Consider the following 19,095-nt stretch of genomic DNA (forward strand, 5'->3'; position numbering starts at 1 on the left):
CTAGACCATATATGTCGCAGGATTCCACAGGGACCAGCTATGCTCAGCCAGTTACTTTTGCAGGCCCAATCCAGCCTCAACCTCATCCTTCAACAGGTCAGTTACATCAACCTGTTAGGCAACTGCAGTTTAACCCACAGCCATTTTCAGTGCCTAGTATTCCGTGTGTACAGCCTCAAGCCCCAGTCAATATGATGGACATGTTGATTGCCAGCTCATATGGTATACCCAAACCACCCCTGCCTAAATTTGATAGTGGTAAAGAGTCTGACTTTGCCTTACTCAAAATGGCTCTAGACAGTCTCTTAGGTGGCCATGCTCATTTAACAGAGCAGTTTAAATACCAAGTGCTTCTAGACAGATTAAAACTGCCAAGTGCCTACAAATTAGCACAAGCGTACATGCATGACCCTACTCCATACACGACTGCGTTACAAGCCCTCCAAGACAAATATGGGCAAGCCCGTCAACTTGTACAGAGTGAACTTGGTGCTATATTGAACTCTCCACCTGTCAGAGTAGGGGATGCTGAAGCATTTGATAACTTTGCACTGTCAATACATTCTCTTGTGGGCATGCTTAGTTCCTTAGAGGGTGAGAATGGCTACGAATTGAAATGTGGCTCACATGTAGACAGAATTTTAGCCAAACTGCCTGCCAGCTATCGTGATGGGTTTGTAGAGCATTGTTTAAATCGTGGTATACTAATCTCAGGGACAGACAAAACATACACTCTGCTGGACCTATCAGCATGGCTTCAGATAAAATCACAGGCGAAGCGTATCTCTAGCCGAGCTGTGGACATGTTTCAAGAGCAGATGAAGCCTCAGAAGAAAGGGATGAGAAGTCAGAGTCAGCCATCATCTTCTGTATACTACAATATCAGTAGTAGTCCAGATAAATTACCACTTACCTCTCAGTTACGCCATACATTCCCGATAAAGCCTAAAGACAAGCCTAAACCTTATTGCCCATATTGTGACACACGTGAGCACTATCTCAGCCTGTGTTCAAAATTCAAGTCACTAACAACTACCCAAATTGCAGAGTGGCTTAAAGACAAAAGCTGTTGGCGCTGCGGACGCAATCACAAACCTGAGGCTTGTACCCTCAAGAAGCCCTGTAAAATATGTCAAAAGCAGCATCTCACTGTTCTACATGATGTAACCATACAGGAGCCCAACCAGGTCCTCATGGTTAGTACTCCTCCAGACACCATTTATCTTGACCGTCCCAACCGACCTCAACAGGTCATGTTAAAGGTAGTCAAAGTACTTTTGCATAATGCTGAACACTCACTAGAGGCATATGCTTTGTTGGATGATGGTTCTGAGCGGACTATTCTCCTTTCTTCCGCTGCACTATGTCTCAAGCTACAGAAAGAACCAGAAACACTCTCACTGAGAACTGTACGGCATGAGGTTGTTCACCTGAAAGGGGCATCTGTTTCTTTCGAAATTTCCCCAGCTGACAACTCTAGACGGAGATACAATATAAATCATGCATTCACTGCTGATGAACTGGGTCTTTCCGAGCATAGTTACCCAGTTAGAGTACTGATGAAGAAGTACAGGCACCTACAGGGGCTGCCAATCCCAGCAATTGATAAAGTGAAGCCTGTACTGCTAATTGGTTCCGACTTTCCACATTTGCTCATCCCTACCCAGCCTGTTCGGGTTGGCCCTTCTGGTGGACCTGTAGCAATATGTACTTCCCTGGGTTGGACACTTCAAGGTCCTGCCAGCTTGGTCAATCTTCCTTTTGAAGAGCAGCACTGTTTCTTTACTTCAATGAGGTCAAACCACTTTGATCTTCAAACGCATGTGGAGAAACTGTGGCAAATTGATACTTTGCCCTATATCAGTGAGAAAGCAGCCACCAGATCCAAGCTTGACCAGCAAGCACTTGAGATGCTTGAGCAGCGCACTGTAAGGATGAATGTAGATGGTATAATGAGATATGCTACACCACTTCTCAGACGGAAGGATAGTCCGTGTCTAAAAGCGCCCAAATCTGCTTGTCTTTCACTACTTCGAAGTACAGAACGACGGATCGCCAACGACATCAATCAAACCATGACCTATTGTCAAGAGGTCCAAAAGCTTGAAATTGCTGGCTATGTGAAGAGATTGACACCTGAGGTTGTAGATTCCTCTACTGAGTCATGGTACATCCCTCATCACTTAGTCCATCACAACAACAAAGCAAGGCTTGTTTTCAATTGCTCATATCAATACATGGGCCAAGCGCTAAATGATCACCTTCTTCCGGGTCCCGTCTTGGGTCCGTCCTTGCTTGGTGTCCTCCTTCGGTTCCGTGAGCACACGGTGGCTATCAGTGGAGACATTAAAGCAATGTTCCACCAGATCCGACTTCTGCCAGAAGACCGCTCATTGTTACGCTTTATCTGGAGAGACATGAAGAGGGACGAAGAACCAAGTGTCTTTGAATGGCAGGTTCTTCCATTTGGGACCACCTGCAGTCCTTGTTGTGCTACATATGCACTCCAAAGGCATGTGAAGGACAATAGTGAAGGCTACGAAGATGTTCAAAGGTCTATAGAGCAAGCATTCTATGTTGATAACTGTTTGCAGAGTCTTGACTCCCCAGAGAAGGCCCGTAACCTCATCGACAGGATGCGCAGACTTTTATCTTCTGGTGGCTTTGAAATCCGCCAGTGGGCCAGCAATGTACCTGCTGTAATAGAACACCTCCCAGTTGAAGCCAGAGCAGCCAGCACTGAACTGTGGCTTTCTGAGCATAGTTCAGACCCACAAGAGCCAGCTTTAGGTCTGCGTTGGAATTGTCTCACTGACCAACTTGGATATAAACATCGCCAAGTTGACTACTCCGAACCCACACTACGAAACGTGTACAAGGTACTGGCCACACAATATGACCCACTTGGATATCTTATACCCTTCACCACCAAAGCAAAAATGCTAATTCAAGATCTCTGGAAACTCAAGATTGGTTGGGATGACATCATCCACCCTGAAAGTCTGTTAGTACAATGGCAAGCCTGGGAGGCTGAACTGGCTAATTTGCACACTGTGGAAATACCCAGAGCATACATCCCATTATATGCTGACTCAGAAGGCACCCAGAGAACCATCCATATTTTTTGTGATGCCTCCGAACGGGCTTACGGATCGGTCGCTTACCTCAACACTCAAGATCAACAGAAACATATCCATGTATCCTTTGTGATGGCAAGGTCCAGAGTGGCTCCTCGCAAGCAGACCTCAATTCCCCGCTTAGAGCTTTGTGCAGCTCTCACAGGAGCACAGCTGGCGAAATTGCTTAGTAAAGAGCTTTCTGTTCCTTTGGATGATATAATTCTGTGGACCGATTCAACAACAGTCCTAAATTGGCTAAGATCAGACTCTTGCCGCTACAAAGTCTTTGTCGGGACACGCATTGCTGAAATTCAGGATGTGACTTTGATGTCAAATTGGAGATATGTCAATACCGCGGATAACCCAGCGGATGACCTGACTAGGGGCAAGACTTTGCTAGAATTGAGCAAACCTCAGCGCTGGAGTCAAGGACCAAGGTTCCTTCGCCAAAATCCCAGCACCTGGCCATCTCTGCCTAAATTAACAGCTCCTGATGACAGTGATGAGTTGAAGAAGCAATCATTCTGTGGCAATTCATGTCTTGCCAAGCCTCATCCTGACATCTCCAGTAGTAGGAGTTGGAATGATCTGTTGAAAGCAACTCACCAGTCCCTTCACGGGGCGGCTGCTATTATGACTGCCGCAGATGCCATATCAGCTGAACTACACCTGTTAAGACAAGCTCAGAGTGACAGCTTCCCAGGAGAAGTGGACGCGCTGATCAAAGGAAAAGCCATATCCGCCCAGAGTCGTCTTGCTTCACTTTCCCCTGAGTATGATCAAACACTTGGTTTAATCCGAGTTGGGGGACGACTCCGTCGAGCTGACAGCTTAGATCCAGACACTATGCATCCGATAATACTAGACCCTAAACATCAGATTACAATGCTCCTAATCAAAGAATATGACAACCAGCTTCTGCATCCAGGTCCAGAGAGGGTCTTGGGCGAGATCAGACGCAAGTACTGGATCCTACGGGGCAGAGAATCAATCAAGAAGCACCAGTACAACTGTGAGAAGTGTCAAAAATGGAGAGCAAGTCCTGTAATTCCGAAGATGGCAGACTTGCCCCCATCTCGACTTCGGCTATACAAACCACCTTTCTGGTCCACTGGGGTAGACTGCTTCGGACCGTTCACAATTAAACTGGGTAGACGCACTGAGAAACGCTGGGGAATTATATTCAAATGTATGACAACGAGTTGCATACATCTTGATCTCTTAGAGAGCATGGACACGGATGCTTTTCTGATGGCATTAAGACGATTTGTGTCACGACGTGGTAAGCCATTTGAGATACTGGCAGATAGAGGTACTAACTTCCGAGGAGGAGCCACTGAACTCCAGGAGGTCTTTGCTTCGTTAGAGGTTCCACTTAAAGAACATCTAGCATGCCAGGAAATTGCTTTCCAGTTTAACCCTCCGAATGCGCCACACTTTGGAGGGACCTGGGAGCGAGAGATACGATCAGTTAAAACTGCTCTCCAGGTAGTCTTGGGCAATCGTACAGTAACTGAAGCAGTCTTGCGTACAGTTCTAGTGGAAGTTGAGGGAATTATCAACTCTAAGCCACTCGGATACGTTTCATCAGATGTTGCCGATCCAGACCCAGTCACACCAAATTTATTGCTAATGGGCCGTCGTGATGCATCACTCCCTCAAGCAGTCTACTCTTCTAGTGATCTGTTAGGGAGACGACGATGGCGACACAGCCAAATTCTAGCTGATCACTTTTGGGTTAACTTCATTAGGCATTATTTACCAAGCCTACAGCCCCGTCAAAAATGGCAGAAGGACAATGCCAATCTAAGTAAAGGACAGATCATCATGATAGTTGATCCGCAATTGCCCCGAGCCTTGTGGCCTATAGGCAGAGTGACTAAAACTTATGCAGGAGCAGATAATCGCATACGCACAGCAGAAGTGCAAGTGAAAGGGCGAACTTATCTCCGACCTGTTGCCCGTTTAGTTAGGCTGCCATCATGGGAAGATGAGGAAGAAAATAGTAACGGACATTGAGACTTTCCTAACTAATTACAAATTTAGATACTAAATTTGGGGGCGGCAATGTAGAAAAGTCTATCCCTTTAACTGCACTTTCATGTTTCAACACTAGAGGGCACATGTCTTTCACTTTACTGATAACCATACAACTTCCCCTTTAAGATCATGCGCTTTTATACACCGCACGCGCTGGGTCACGATGAGCATGTAAACTTCAGAGCTGTGTGCGTTCGTGCAGAAAAACCACACACACACACACACCCACCCACACATACATGTTATTTATGTGCCCAGCAAATTAAAGTTTTGAATGTAACTCTCCGAGCCCTTACTCTCTTACCGGAGTCACCAGTCTTCAAGGACTATCTGAACAATCCAGAGTTCCATCTCTACAAAGTTTTAAATATGTATATTTTTACGACAAAACCGCACGGATTACCCTCAGAAGGCCTTCGTTTATCCCCCTGGAGACGGATGGATTATTTTTGAGAAGGATGCATGTACATTTTCCGACCTGAATCAGCTGGACCCCATTGCTTCACATTATAACCACTGAAAGATCTAAGACATTTTCTAAAATAACTGAAAATGTGTTCGTCTGAAAAAAGATTGACGTATGCATCTCGAACGGCTTTAGGGTGAGTAAATCATGGCTTAAATATCATTTTTGGGCGAACTATCCCTTTAAGAGGGGAGAAACTGAGATGTTTTTGGGTAATTCAGTCTGGCCTGTTGCCACTGGAGGGCGCTCCAGGTCACATGTTGTTTGGCTGATGCTGACAAAGTAATAAAACGGAGAACAAGTTGTTTTCCCTATACTATACTCACTGTGTGTGTACTATGCTCACTTTTTGGACACTTCCCTTTGTTTCTTTCATATACTGTATTAATCAGTTCTGTGATTCCTCTTTAAACTCTGTCTTGCTCAGTGGTGTTACAGGGCAACATGAACATCAACTTACAGTGAGTTTTGCAAGATCAGCGACTTCGTTTCCTCGGGCTTCCGCATTTGCACTCGTTCATTCAAAAATTGTTGCCGGAAGCAGCGCCGCGACAGCTGATTGGCTGGTGTTGGCTGATGTCGCTGCTCATTGGGTCTCGAGTGCTTCCTCATATGACTACGCGACTTCTCGTTCCTTTCGTTTGAAATGACAGGCGCGCGTTCACGAGTGACTCAAGATTTACGTTTTCCACGAAGAACTTGAATTCTACACTCAACTTCACACGGAATTATTGCACTGTTCTAGAGAAAGAGCTCATCTGGAAGCACTTTAATGGGAGAAGGAAAGTGTAAAGTTGAGGAACATGAAGCTGGAGTGTGTGAGGGTGAAACAGATGGAGGAGAAGCAGGTCAGTGTGTGTGTGTGTGTGTGTGTGTGTGTGTGTGTGTGTGTGTGTGTGTGTGTGTGTGTGTGTGTTCAGGAAGTGCAGAAGACTGAAGGAAACAGTGGAAATGTGTCGTGGATCATGAGAGGAATGACAGCAGAGACTCTCTTGATGATTGTAAGTTGTTTTGTTGTTGTTTGCCGCTTGGAAAGTGTTGTTAACTAAAATGAACATTAAGGAAACGTGCATGCGTTCTTTTGCCTTTTTTTAAGAAAGCCTTTTATTCATTATTGTTGCGGTGTAGTTGTTCAGCTATATTTAACAGCGCTTCGTCAGAAGTACAAACACAACAGCCGTTTTTTAAAGCAACAACATGGAACTTTTCCTCTGCGGTCGCCCTACAGGTTGGAAGCGGAATTGTCCATTACCGCTGTCGTAAAATGATTTACGGTTACTGTATATGAAGCATGCAGGTTTTTTTCATATGGGCAATGATAATATTATTAATCTTCCCCCTTTCATAATTTATACATGTTTAGTAGACTAAACATTTTAACTCAAACATTTGCGATTTGCATGTCGATTGCAATGCTCAAATCTGAACGAGAATGATAGCGATAGCATCCTAACCATCTAAAACTACCATGTTAGTGTTTACTAGCTACCAGATTGATAATTCGCTCATCTACTAGCTGATTCATGAAGATAAATAAATGGAGGACCAGATAGTTTCCGTAACGTAGCCAGGCAGACAACAGATTAGAAAAACTAAAGATAGTATGCAAGCAATTTACAGTTACTTACTAGTTCAACAGCATGACGGCCAAGTCAGCATCGGTCTGGTAACTCTCCTCCTCCATAAGCTAACGCCAGCGAGCAAACGCTCGACCAATATTGATCCTCGTCCTGCCTTTCAGTTTATCACTCTCCCTTTTCCTCTTCCGACTCTACTCCGACAAAACCTTGGACTTCTTACGTTTCGCTGCTGCTTCAGCCATGACGAAAACAGACGTACGAAAACAAACGCGCTGGTTGGCCACATTTGAGGAAGTGGTGGGCAAAGTGACGTATGCCGTAAAGCAGTCGAATTTTGTAGTTCTTTTTGAGCGCTGGTTACTACCCGCTCCCCGAAGTTACATAGTGCCAGTAAAAGCGATACAGACCCCGTCAGGCTCTGGCAGACGTCTCATTCAACCTATTGTAAGTCGATGTACTATCACAAGGGTCTTGGAAATATATTATGAAGGTTGAAAAGTTACATGTTGTTACTTTAAACCCTGTCCAGTGGCTGAGAGGAAAGGAGTAACGTTAAACACGGTCACTAGTTGGTTGTGACAGCTGTCAATCAAAATGTGGAGCGCTGATTCGTTCCCTCATTGATCAACTTGTTCCTACTGTGGTTGTTTTAATTCACAGCCCTTCTAAAAATATGAAAGTTTTTGGTTTAATATATTCTTAATATAAGACTGACTGTCAATGATCTACTTTCATGTTGTTTTAAATTCTATTGGTTCATTATTTATTTTGTTGGATTTTAGTTGGACTTGGTCAGAGCTGTTTCAAAAATAGTTATCGACATGCCGCTGCCTTTGGGCTCAGTGATGTTGAGTTTAAATTACATATAAAATAAAGACATGTATTGTGATGTAATGGTTTTAGTGTTGGTAACATGTCCCACACAAACTTAGTAATCGTCCCACATTTGGTTTGTTTAATGGTATTTATTTTTACCTCATCATCAGTTTCACTACTACGGAAGCCCTGAAGCGCAACGTAAAAAAAAACAATTCTGTAAAAAAAAAAAAAAACATTTCTAGCATTTCGAGATTAAAGTCGAAACATTACGAGAATACAGTCTTCCGTAGAAGTTGCGTGGGTGCGCGTCCACTGGCGCAGAGCGCGTGTTTCCGCGGGCGCGCGGCGTGCGTGCGTGTATGTAATGCGCTTGTGAAGTCGACCTGCCTCGGACATGGATCTACACAAAATATTAGTAGCTTTGTACTTTTATCTGGGCTTTCAACAAAAGGAAACATATAGCCTACACAGGTGCTAATCTGCCAACATGCGTTGCCTATAGACGAGCACACACTATCTTAGGTTCAGAATCCGGTGGCACGGTGTTTCTGACGTGTTTTCGTGCTCGTCTATATTAGGCAACAACATCTGGGTCGAGAACACTTAACAGTAACCGCACTGTCTCCCTCTTCACCGTAAATCTGCTCTGGACACATTTTAAGTGCATCATTCTGTATCCAATCATTTGGCCGGATCCCGTGATTTCCTCAGATCTGGTGGTGTTTGAGGAGACATTCCCTGATTATATGAATGTAAAGCGCTTTGAGTGAAGGCCTACAGTAGACATATGAAAGCGGTATATTTTGTAACGTCTAGGGGTGCACCGGAATTTCTCCGAAAACAGCCGAAAACGTTTAACCTAAAATGAATGTCACCCGCCCCTCCCATCCGTGCGCAAGCGCTTAGGTTTCACTCACGGTCAAGCTGTTATCACGTGTCTGCCTATCAGAGATTAAGCATGTCAGAGGGCTGTCACTTATTGCACAATCGATCGGACAAACCAACACAAGTTTCGAAAACGAAAATAGGGAATCGATTTTAACGTCCTTCTTTCGGAGCGCGTCCAGCTCGTCACGATACGCTCGTCACACAGCAACTGCAGGTTCACTCACACACACACACACACACACACACACACACACACACACACACACACACACACACACACACACACACACACACACACACAGACACACACAGACACAGACAGCCTATTTCTGCATAATATAGTGCATAATATGTAGCCTTCAGTAATGCCTTTCATTGATGTTATGGCAGTCCACATTGCTGACTTGTGCGCGTCTCAAGCGCCCTCTTTACGTTTGTCCTAATGCCTGTTTAGTTGTCCGTGGATGTGCCTATATTTGGCGTTGAAAACGGATTTACTGACGATTCAATGAACACTTTGCCTATGTCTCAAAAATCGAACAGGATTTATTTTTCACAAAAGTGACAGCCCTATACGAGAGGACACCAAAGTTGCAATAGGCTATGTAACATTTGTTCTGCAAAAATCTCCAAAATTGTGGATTTTTTTTTTTTTTTTGCACAACTTTTAAAAAACTATTTTATTTGATGGAACATAAAACTTGAAGAATAATATTATTTGGTATTATTATTTATATTTATTGTTAAAAATATTTTATGTTTTGTTATGTAACTGTTAATAAAAATTGATTATTATATTGTGATTATTCATTTCAGATCCATTAAATTCAAGCAGTATATATACGTTTTTAAAAGAAGCCATTTTCGACTTCAGTTTCGGTTTTCGGCCAAGAGCATCCTAAATTTTCGGTTTCGGTTTCGGCCCAGAATTTTCATTTCGGTGCATCACTAATCATTGTTCCGAATGATTTAAATCGAGCACCGAAAGTTTGGCCTGAAACAGGTCTCTGGGGTTTAGGGGAAATATATGATACGAATTAAGTAAATATTTGTTGTTTAATGTTATTTCGGAACTGTTAAATGGCCACAATGGGTTTCTTTCACTAATACTGCGTGGATTATTTCAGTATCCGCCTAATTCACATCACGTTCGTACACATGAATTTGTTCTAATCATCGTTGGTGAATTTAGAGTGTTTCTAAATGAGCGCGTGCACGAGGTTAGTCATTTGCATAAAACACGCCCATGCATCTCCTTATAAGGGCTTTCCGCACGCGCTCTCCTTACAGTGATGCTGACCACATCTAATAATATACTGGGTTTGAGCTGAGCCTGAAACAGAGGCACTCGATGCTTTTTATAGCCCATATCACAACAATTCAGTGTTTTAAACCACAATTATGTTAGGTCTCAGACATTAATATAAAGAAGCCTACTGTAAAAAAAAAAAAAAAAGAAAACATATAGTTTTTTTATTATTCAGATTGTCCACACTGCCTGCAAGCTGCAATAATAATCCTTTCAATTATAATTTGACAAAGTTTTTTATTCATATCAGATGCTTATTGTGTATGAAACCATACAATTTACTCTATTTTTCTCCCAGTTCATAGGGCTTACTTTTATGGATTTCGGGAAAAATTGATGAACTTACGCGATGTAAATCCGACAGATCCTCTGAATTACGCGTTATATCAATGATAATAGATAATTAAATGTGTTTAAACGACAGAACACCTTCACTTTCACATATTTGACAATTAAAATATATCATACAATTCATTATAGTTAGCAAGTTTGTGAATATTTTGAATAAAAGGGGAAAGCGAAATAAACGCGAGGCTGCATGTGTGTGTGTGACGCGTCGCCGAGGGAATAATTGATCTGAAATAAGGACTAGAATACAGAGCCCCTAAAATATAGATGCTTTTAAAACCCTTATGCTGATATAAGGCACTGCATGGCCTGGCCCCTCAGTAGCCTATCTGTCTGCACTCTTAACTTTATACACACTGTAGTGGATTTTTTCCCTAAACCCGACTATCTAGCGTCTGCAAATCGACACTTAATAAAAATAACCGAGTCTCTTCCTCTAACTTGCTTGCTTCCCTAAACTGTCCTGCTGCGCAGCAGTAATTAACAGACAGACTTCAGCAAATGTCCTCTAAATGTTTTAATAAAGGCTGGGAGAGTCTTCGAGCAGTTCTCAGAGAAACTCTCCCAAGAAGAAGCAGGGCCTGAGGATCTCAGACAATACAACAGTGTTTATAGTATAGACTATAGAGGTATGGCATGAATGTCAGGCTGCATTACATCATTTCCCCACTATTTGATTGGTTCTTCATATGCAAACCGCTCTGTTATAGGTAAAGCAAACTTTGTCTTAATGATGACTTCATTTGCTAATCACGAGATTCTAACAGACTGATAGTTTCATTTCCCAAACTATGTTATTTATACACACACACACACACACTCAGTAACAAGTTTTCCATTGGTTTCATACAGTACATCGTGTTCAAATGTAAGATGTTAAATAAGGTTAGATGTTAGAAACATAGTATTTAATTACAAATTACAAATACTTACTCATCAAATGTATTTAAATACAATACAAAAATACTGCTGTGAAAAAAAAGAATTTAAATAAAATACAAGGAATTTGTATTTTAAAAATATAAAATTACAAACAAAATTTACAATAATTTGAAGTGCGAGACACTAGATACACATAAGAGTATATGATATCAGAATATCATTGTTTAGTGCAGAAGATGCGCTTTTATGCGTTTTTATCGTGCAATTTATACGCGAAAATGAGTTTTTACGACACGCAGTTTTTGCATGCATTTGATACGCACTTTATTGCGTGTAATACACACGCACCCCACACAACTAATCTATGGGATGATTATAGTCTCAAAAAGACTAACACGTGTAAGCACATTTATTAATGAACTTGATACATGTTGCAGAAATGTTTTATCCATGTCTTTCAACTTGCGTGTGCAAAATTCAAAATTGAATGAATGTGAAGCAATTTGTACAAATAGAGACATTTTTGTGAATACAAATGTTTTCCTTTGTATTAGTGTATCATAGTTTGCACATGCAACACAGAAGATGTGCATGTGTGGATCAGGTGACACGCGTGCATTCATTGACGTCTTTTCTGAGTCGATCTCATTTGATTCATTTGGATTTTGACAAGTCAATGGGATGCTAACAGCAGGTGAAGGCTTGTTAGCCAATGGCGGCTCCCGGGGGTACCTTCAAAATAATATGAAACGCTGCCCCCCTGCTCAAATCCTGCTCGCCTCGTGGTTGTAGAAAAACGGGAAAATGGCTACTTTATCGCGAGATAATATATCATATCGCGGGATTTTGCAATATCGCGAGATTTGCTACAACATCCCGGTGGCACAGTTTTGACGTGTAAAGCAGTGTACGTCTTTTCAAAACCTCTTAAAACTACTTGGGGCACTTAAATTAATTATTGCAGTATCAACCAAGGTGTAAGCATAATACTTTTGCATATTTCATAAGGATTTCATAGAGGGTCATGATGGACTATAAATGCACGTGTAAAGGACGTCACCTACTGGACGTCCACTTAAAACGACTTTAAATGCAGTCAGTGGCTTTGCAATCAATTAACCACACTGGGCACTTTGTGATTATAATTTATTTTAAACAAGATAAAGTAAATATATTTACTTTGTATACAAATCGTGTATTTCATAAAGATAATTCCTGTTTTTTTTTCTTTTTCTGTCTTGCTTGACAAGACGTGTAAAAGACATCAGTGGACGTCTTCACAACCTCTTAAAAACTACTTGGGCAATTAAATTAATTATTGCAGTATTAACCATGCAAGGATTAAGCACAGCTTTTGCATATTTCACAAGGATTTCATAGAGGGTCATGAATGCACGTGTAAAAGACGTCGCCAGGTGACGTCCTCTCACCCGATACACTATATATTGAACTACACGTAGCTAAAAGTCAAAATAACAATTATACATGCAACCCCAGAGAACTGTAGACATGTACAAATGTATCTGAATGCATTTTTAGGAAATGTTCTGTGTTACATATTTTTACCGATTTATGCCGTCCTACCGCGACTATTTTTGGCCAGGGACACGACGTTGCCGTCGGACCAATGTTTGCTGGGTACAATGAGGCAGAAACAGGATCAAAAATCTGCGCAAGAGATGTTGTTCGCATGGCGGCGCGCGCTCCGAAACAGACCGAGACAAGCAAATTATACTTTCGGTTTCATGTGCAGATTGTGCGCGTCTAAACCCAGCAAACATTGGTCCGACGGCAACGTCGTGTCCCTGGCCAAAAATAGTAGCGGTAGGACGGCATAAATCGGTAAAAATATGTAACACAGAACATATCCTAAAAATGCATTCAGATACATTTGTACATGTCTACAGTTCTCTGGGGTTGCATGTATAATTGTTATTTTGACTTTTAGCTACGTGTAGTTCAATATATAGTGTATCGGGTGAGAGGACGTCACCTGGTGACGTCTTTTACACGTGCATTCATGACCCTCTATGAAATCCTTGTGAAATATGCAAAAGCTGTCGACGTCCAGGGACGCGCAGAAAAGACGTGGAATTCACGGCCAGAAAAGACGTGGAATTCACGGCCAGACGACGTCAAAGACGTCGGTTCAACTTTCATTTTGGAACTATTTTTCAACCATGACGGGACGTCTCGGGCGGACGTCTTTTCAACGGACATTAAACGTCCAAATGTTTGCTGGGAACGATCAATCCCAGCAAACATTGGTCCGACGGCAACGTCGTGTCCCTGGCCAAAAATAGTCGCGGTATGACGGCATAAATCGGTAAAAATATGTAACACAGAACATTTCCTAAAAATGCATTCAGATACATGTGTGCATGTCTGCAGTTATCTGAGGTTGCATGTATAATTGTTATTTTGACTTTTAGCTACGTGTAGTTCAATATATACCATGTTGTGTTTCGGGTGAGAGAGGACGTCACCATGGCGACGTCTTTTACACGTGCATTTATAGTCCATCATGACCCTCTATGAAATCAATTGTGATAAAGCTGTGCTTAATCCTTGCGTGGTTAATACTGCAATAATTAATTATTTTTTTTATTAAATTAAAGTTTTAATAAGTTGTGTGAATACGTCCACTGACGTCCTTTACACGTCTATAGTATCGGGTGAGAGGACGTCACCTGGCGACGTCTTTTACACGTGCATTTATAGTCCATCATGACCCTCCATCATGGAATCCTTGTGAAATATGCAAAAGCTGTGCTTAATCCTTGCATGGTTAATACTGCAAAAAATAATTTAATTGCCCAAGTAGTTTTTAAGAGGTTGTGAAGACGTCCACTGACGTCCTTTACACGTCAAGGGCAAGGCTGTGAATACACGTCCACTGACGTCCTTTACACATCTAGTCAAGCAAGACAGAACCCCCCCCCCCCCCCCCCCCCCCCCCCCCCCCCCCCCACAGGAATTATCTTTATGAAATACACGAATTGTATACAAAGTAAATATATTTACTTTATCTTGTTTAAATAAATTATAATCACACAGTTCCCAGTGTGGTTAAGTGAATGCAAAGCCTCTGCATTTTAGTCATTATTTCAACCTGATACGTTGTGTTTTTTTTTTTTTTTTTTATGGAATGTATGCATGTAAAACAGAAATATATCTGGTCACCATTTATGTCTGAGTTGGATGTAATTGCCAAAACTGTGCTGCCAAGATGTAACAAAAGATCTCCCGACATTACCAAATCCCGCGATAGGTTAGATTATCTCACGAGATGTTAACGCGTTTTCCCCATAGACTCACTCCGGAACGGGAACACTGAAGTTTGAACAACCACGAAGAGAGGAGGAATTGAGGCCCATATTATTAAAAATCTACTGTTGGGTACGTACATTTTGTATTATTAGATTCACGTGCTAGAGTTTTACTTGTTTGACATGAATGAACCGAAAGAAATGATGCCCACATTGTCAATTGGCTAACGTTAACTGAGTTTGGCTAAAATTAGCTAGTAGGCTAAAAGTTGCTTTGAACTTATACAACGGTATACCATAGTATAAAGTATGTTTAATGATACAGTCAAAGTTATTACTGTAAATTATTAATGTAGCCTTTTGAGAGTTTCTTTCAGAAAGTAAATTATCTGAAGTAGAATGAAATGTTTAGCTGGATTTGAACATGTATGTTTTCAGTAACTGCTTTAAAATTTTTGTAATTTTAGAATTGCTAAACATGTCTATTCAGGGGACATCACAGCCCACCTGTCTTTATCAGAAATGTCCTGTTCACTTTCTCACTGTTACACACCTAGTTAAGGGTCTTTCTCAAGGGCACCACAGTGGTATTGAAGAGGCAGGGGACAAATGCTGTTTTGAATTTAGCTGAAGACCATAAAAAAGTGCATGTCATTTACCTCAAATTTTTAATTTTCATTTATTTTAAAAAGAAATATATTCTCTTCCCTTAGATGCTGTGAAGAGGTGGAGCCCACATGCTACAGACACTGAAACTGATGCAGCAATGGCAGAACACCTGAAACACACTCCAGGAAGAGCTGGGGGTGGTGGATACAAAAAATGAGCCAAACAATGTGTTTAAGGGATAGTTCACCCAAAAATGAAAATTGTCATCATTTACTCAACCTCATGTTTCAAACCTGTATACCTTTCTATGCTAAACACAAAGATGTTTGGAAGAATGTTTGTAACCAAGCAGATGTCGCTTCCCATAAATAATAATTTTTTCTCCAACAATGGTAGTCAGTGGATGCTCTATTTGCTTGGTTACATACATTCTTCAAAATATCTTCTTTTGTGTTCAGCAGAAGAAAGAAACTCATACAGGTTTGGAATTTGGTGAGTAAATTACATAATTTTCATTTTTGGGTGAACTATCTTTATATAATAATTCAGTATTTTGCAATTGGTATTTTAGTTTGGTTAACAAATCGAGAGCTTAGAATTATAAGGTTCTATCTCCGTTTATTGTAGTTTATTGAGCATCAAAGTTTTTAAACTCGGTTTATGTTTTGTGAGATGGAACCTTTTATTTTATTAATAACTACTAACAATTTATTTATTTTTTTTTACAAAAATAACACCACACAGGCATTAATAAACACCTAATGGATCAGATTGTCAAAAACTCAATTTCAACCAAAAGTGGAGATAGAACCTTAAAATTCTAAGGTCACGAAATGTTAAACATTGAAAAAAATAAAGAGAAATTTTGGCTGTTCAATATCAATAAAATGTTGTGCTTAATCAGAACATGCTTCTTTTTTGCTTATGTCCACAAATAATGTGTTATTGTTTTTGATGTACACGTGATTAAAACGTTTTATTGACGTTCAGGTCTGACTGGACCAATTTTGGACCTTTTTAGAACCTTTGTCAAGATGTGTAGGCTAAACCTCAAGACTTGATTGTCTTTCACGATGTTACACAATAGGTGTGTGATTATTTTATATGCAGGCTTATATATACACTTAAATTATGCAGCAACACATTTAAACACATATGACGACGCATTTAGACGTCCAGGGACGCGCAGAAGAGACGTGGAATTCACGGCCAGAAAAGACGTGGAATTCACGGCCAGAAATGACGTCGGTTCAACTTCCATTTTGGAACTATTTTTCAACCATGACGGGACGTCTCGGACGGACGTCTTTTCAACGGTCATTAAACGTCCAAATGTTTGCTGGGATTGTACACAAAAGCGTGTCAAAATTACCGGCTTTGAGATTCACTAAAAACAGTTTATGTCTTAAATGGACGTAGTTATGGAAATAGTTGGGAGAATATGGTGCATCAGTAGCCTATTTAGATGTGCACCTGGTCTTAAAGGGGCCGCAGTCTAATAAACATGCTGACGATTGCGCCATTACTGCGAATCAAACAACAAGAGAAAAATCACTCACAGCTCTTGAAAGAATAACTTCAGCTTTAATAAGCATTAATCTATTTATGATAAATTTTACAGTGTTATTTTACTTTATTAGATTTCTTTTTAGACCATGCCTGAACAGTAGTAGGCCTTCCTGAAATTAAAGCACTGTGTAGGCCTATATAAAGTGTATCTTTGTTTAATTGTTTATCTTTTATCTATTGTTTATCTTTGTTTATTATATATAAAACAAAAAGAACCATAAGAATACAGTTAAAGTACTGTATCGATAAGCAGTATCGGTAAGAGTAGGAATACCGTTAATAATTGTGCTTCAAAAAATAAATAAAAGTTTTTACCTACACCTTCTTGTTTAAATTCATTTATATAATATATATGAATGTGTATAGAGCGTGATAAAAAGGTGACCTTAAAATTGTGGCGTTAAAGGTGATACAGCCGAGGAAAAATTTGGGTGCACCCAAATTTTGTGCTGGTGCACCTAAATAAAAAAGTTAGGCTCACCAGTGCAACCAAGGCAAAAAGTTAGTCTGGAGCCCTGCACTCACCAACAGGGGACCGCCAAGCCAAGTGGGGACATTTTTCAAGTCCCCTGTTGGTCATGCTTTAAAACATGTGCAGCTAAAAAAAGCTCTGGTGAATTTTGTAAATTTTTGAGGGACAAAAATGTCCCAACTTGGCTCGGCGGTCCCCTGTTGGTGAGTGTGTAACGGCACCAAGGTCCCCACTTAGATAGATAGACGAGTACACACACACACACACATGGTTGGTTCTATAAAAGATACTTATCTCTATTTTAAAGAAGATGGTAATTAATAAAATATATAATTATATATAAGACGGAAAATATAAAATAAACATAATATTAAAATAAAAGCAAAACAATTATTATAGTTTTAGTTAAATAAACATATAAATAAAAAATAAAAACACCTTACATTTTCCAAGAGCGAAGTAAGTAGTTCCTTATGCAATAGTTGAGAAGAAAGATTATGTTTATGTATGATATGTGAAAATGTTTATGGTCAGCTGCTGTTTTCTTTGCCATTTATTCACATTGTGCTTCATTCTCACGGAAACTGTATCTTGAACTTTTCTGCGGCAAATGTTTTTAAAGAAGATCAGACAAGCATGAGGAATGAGGAAAGAAATGAGGAAATAATGAGGAAAGCACATTCAGAAGTGTTACTTGACACAACTATTTATACAATTTTAAGAATGTTAACCAATCATCAACCTTAACAATTTGTTCCACATTTTTTCACTTGTAGGCTAGCATTCATAAAATTGTCCTCCAATAATGTATGGAATGAATGAACTATTTCATTCTCAGAGTTGAGGACTGTATGTTTTACTTTACTGCATTACTGATAACTAAAGAAAGAGAGAGAAGAAATACTAATAAAACTAATAAATAAAACTCCATAGCAGCTTTCATTAGCCAAGAACACTGTGGTCATCCTTTACATACAGCAACTCAAAGCTGTTCACACTTGTTTCTAATGATGTGATTAAACCAACTGTATGAAATAAGCCAGCTCAGAGTGAACACATGTGCACTGAATGATGATTTATTAGATGGAAACAATCTGAGGGAGAGGAGGAAGAGGAAGAGAATGAAGAGAATGGGAAGAGGGTGAGTATGCGGAAGCAAGGCGTGGGGAATGTTGTCAGGGCAGGATTCGACACACTAGAGGGTTTTCCCCTTGACTGGCAAGAGACGACACCGTCTGTGATGTTGAGTCAAGTCAAGTCAGCTTTATTTATATAGCGCTTATTACAACACAGAGTGTTTCAGAGCAGCTTTACCGAGAGAACAGGAAAATAATGCAAAACAGTTCCAGAGAAAATTAGCGTCACAGGCCATTCTTAACCTCAGTGATGATTTTTTTTTCTTAAAAGGTTATTAATTTAGTTCATATATATATATATATATATACAGGTGCTGGTCATATAATTAGAATATCATCAAAAAGTTGATTTATTTCAGTAATTCCATTGAAAAAGTGAAACTTGTATATTATATAGACTCATTACATGCAAAGTGAGATATCTCAAGCCTTTATTTGTTATTATTTTGATGATTATGGCTTACAGCTTATGAAACCCACAAAATCAAAATCTCAGAAAATTAGAATATTACATGAAATCACACAGTAATTACACAGTAATCCCATGGTCATTGAACCAGGTTTTGGTTATTTTGGCAGTGTGGGCAGG

At 40.3% G+C, this 19,095-nt stretch overlaps 1 long non-coding RNA gene across 1 annotated transcript; it reads left to right on the forward strand.

Annotated features, from left to right (window-relative positions):
• Positions 1 to 14,737: 14,737 nt before the first annotated feature.
• Positions 14,738 to 16,235, forward strand: LOC311068006. Its single transcript, XR_014603326.1, has 2 exons — positions 14,738 to 14,850; positions 15,434 to 16,235. It is a non-coding gene; the product is annotated as an uncharacterized lncRNA (long non-coding RNA).
• The last annotated feature ends 2,860 nt before the right edge of the window (positions 16,236 to 19,095 follow it).

This window comes from Abramis brama (genome assembly GCF_963993115.1).
Source record: "Abramis brama genome assembly, chromosome: 1".
Taxonomy (NCBI): Eukaryota; Metazoa; Chordata; class Actinopteri; order Cypriniformes; family Leuciscidae; genus Abramis; species Abramis brama.